General features: G+C 45.1%; 1 pseudogene; it reads right to left on the bottom strand.

Annotated features, from left to right (window-relative positions):
- Positions 1-2,680: 2,680 nt before the first annotated feature.
- Positions 2,681-2,799, bottom strand: LOC141124196 (5S ribosomal RNA; annotated as a pseudogene).
- Positions 2,800-3,430: the final 631 nt, after the last annotated feature.

Consider the following 3,430-nt stretch of genomic DNA (forward strand, 5'->3'; position numbering starts at 1 on the left):
CGCCGAAAGTCCGCCGGAAGTCTGTCGGACAGGCTGTCGGACTTTTGTAGACGAAAAGTCCGACCGTGTGTACGCCCCATAACAGTCCTATTGGAGTGCACTTTTTATTTGAGAGGGTGGAATCCTCCTCATTAAGCCTGAACATATACTTGCTGAATCTATTTATAAATAGTAGATTTCGATGCTGCCTGTCCTTTTTCTAGGACCTTCAGGCAACACAACAAAACATCAGTTTTTCGAATCTGAGCAGTCACCTTTAAGTAGACCTTGAGTGCTCTCACAACATCAAGAGAATGTAGTAATTTTCCCTCTGGGTTCTGGAAAAAATGAAGGTAGAACAATATCCTAGTTCGGATAAAACTAGACACTACCTTCAGTAGAAATTTAGGATGAGGGCGCAATACTACCTTATCCTTGTGAATAATCAAATATGGCTCTTACAAGAAAGAGCAGCCAACTCTGATACCCTTCTTGCAGAAGATATGGTTACCAGAAAATTTGGTTCCTTGTCAAAAGGACAAAGGGAATATGCTGTATCGGCTCAAAAAGGCTGTTTCAGCAATGCAGACAGAACTAAATTCAAGTCCCAAGGTTCAGGGTTGACTTAACCGGAGGATTAGGCCGCGTTACCCCCCCGAATAAGCTACAAACCAAAGAATGCGAAGCAATTGGTTGTTGAAATAATACCAACAAGGCCGAAACCTGGCCTTTGATAGTATGCAAGGCCAGCTTTATTTCTAACCCCATCTACAGAAAGTCAAGGATTCTATCTATGACATACTTCCTGGGGTGCCAACCCCTGGATTCACACCAGGAGACATATGCTTTTGAGACTCTATAATCTATGATTCTGGAAGCCAGCTTCTCTGCATTAACCGAGGTAAATACCACTGGACCTGACAGTCCACGCTTCTTCAGAATATGGGTCTCAATAGCTAAACCGTTAAATTTAGCGTTTATAAAGTAGGATGGCCTACTGGACCTTGCGAGAGAAGGTCTGGACGTGATGGTAGGATCCATGAATCCCCTACCACCATCTTTATGATCTCTGCATACCAAGATCTTCTGGGTCATGCCTGGGGGCCACAAGAATCACAGATTTCCCTTCCTGCTTGATCCTGCGAAGCAGTCGTGGAAGCAGCAGAATAGGAGGAAATGCATAAATCAGTGAGAACTGATTCCACAGGAACACCAAGGCATCTGTTCCGCATGCTAGCTGATCCCTTGTTCTTGACACAAAGTTGTCGATTTTCTTGTTGAACCTGGACGCAAACAGATCTACATCTGGGATCCCCCATCTTCGGCATACTGCCAGGAAGATATCGGGGTGAAGAGATCATTGTCCCGGGAACAACTGCTGGCGACTCAAGTGTCTGCCTGCCAATCTTCTATTCCTTCTATTCCCAGAAGTTAAGATATAATTCACCTCTTTCTGGGCCGCACGACTTGTCATGCCCCCTTGGCGATTGATATAGCCCACTGCTGTGGTATTGTCGGATTTGATCCTGATAGGATAATTCTGTAACCTGAACATCCAGGCCCTCAGGGCGAATCGCTCTGCCCGGTTCTCTAGAATGTTGATGGGCATTTTTGATCTGGACTATTTCCCTTGGACAGTCGCTTCTTCCCGGACTGCTCACCAACTCAAAAAGGCTGGCATCTGCTGTTACCTTCCAGGTAGGTGGTAGGAAATATTTTCCCTTCTGCAGATTCTTGGTTATCAACCACCAACTGAGGCTCTGGTACACCCTCGAGACAGACACATTGATAAATCTAGAGCTTGGACCTACTTGTTCCAAGCCGACAAAATACTGTTTTGCAGCAGCCTCAATGAAACTGAGCATAAGTAACGGCCTTGAATGAAGCCACCATCTTTCCCAACAACCTCATGCAAAGTCGAATAGAAGGATTATTCTTTGCTATGACCATCTGAATCAGTTCCTTTATGGCACTGATCTATGCCTGGGGCAAGAATACCTTTTCCTGGGCTGTATCAATAATCAGACCCAAGTATTCCAATCTCCTTGATAGTTTTTTAAGGAGGATTTCTCTAGTTTGAGAATCTGACCTTGGTATTTCAGGTAGTTAACTGTAGATCATACTTTGGTCTAAGTGGGCTACCGACTGGTCTATCAAGAGCAGATCGTCTAGGTAAGCTATAATCATTATACCTTGGGGCCTTAATCCGGCTACAGGAGGTGGCCAGACCTTTGTAAATACTCAAGGTGCAGTAGCTAGACCGAAAGGCAGAGCTAAAAACTGAAAAAGAAGATTTTCTACCTCGAAATATAGATATTTCTGGTGAGCGGGAAATATAGGTACATGGAGGTATGCATCCCTGATGTCTATCAACGCCAGAAGTTCTTCACCTTGTAGGACGGAGACCACTGATCAGATTGACTCCATGTGGAAAGAGCGGATATTCAGAACCGGTTTAGATATTTGAGATCTAGAATGGGTCTTGCATACTCATTTGGTTTTGGTACCGTGAAAAGGTTAAAATAAAACCCCAATCCCTGCTCTTGCATGGGAACCTTTAAGATCAATCTTTTGAGACAAAAGATGGTCCAATGCTTGAAAGAGAGACTTCTTTTCCTCTGGAGTCTGAGAAAACGAGGAGATGGGGACCTTCGGAACTCAAGTTTGTACCCTAGAGTTATTGAGGAAGTCAACCATCTGCAGCCTACGGCACCTGGCACTCCTAGGTGGTCTCCTATCCAGGTACTGACCAGGCCCGACCCTGCTTAGCCTCTGAGATCAGACGAGATCCGGCGCTTTCAGGGTAATGTGGTCGTTGGCTCCGACACTCTTCCTGCCAGACCCTTGAGAACTGCGGAAGTCTTCCACCCCCCCACTTGCGTGAGCGGGGGTGCCCCCTAATAAGGAGGCTTCAGTTTCCTTCTTGAACTTGACAGCGGAGGCTGTCGTGACTGCCTGGAAGCAGATGCTCCTGGCACTGGAGAAGGAGCTTGTTTAAATGAAATACGTTTACTCCTCTTCCAACTAGCAAAAGGATACTTTATCCAAACCACCCCTAAACAGCTGTTCACCGTAAAAAGGAAAACTAGCCAGGAGCTTTGCATGATGCTTCGGCTGACCAATTTTTCAACCATAAGATTCTATGCTTATGCACAAGCCTAAGTGTAAGGCGCGAGGCTTGAAGAATAAAACCTCTCATGGCGTCTATTGCCAAACATAATGCCGCTGGTAACTCAGCTAAATCTTGGCCTAATAACCTTGAGCACCTGTTCAGACTGGTCTCTTAAGGATTGACATATACCAATTGCTGCTAGCGCAGGTTGAGACATCAGAACAAAAAGTGTTTTTTTTTTGTTTTTTTAAGGGGAATTTCCAACTTTTTATTCGTTGGATCCCTAAGCATTGTCTATCGGACAAGTCAAACTTTCATTCACAGGGGATATAGCAGCGA

Source organism: Aquarana catesbeiana, linkage group LG01, assembly GCF_042186555.1.
Source record: "Aquarana catesbeiana isolate 2022-GZ linkage group LG01, ASM4218655v1, whole genome shotgun sequence".
Classification (NCBI taxonomy): Eukaryota; Metazoa; Chordata; class Amphibia; order Anura; family Ranidae; genus Aquarana; species Aquarana catesbeiana.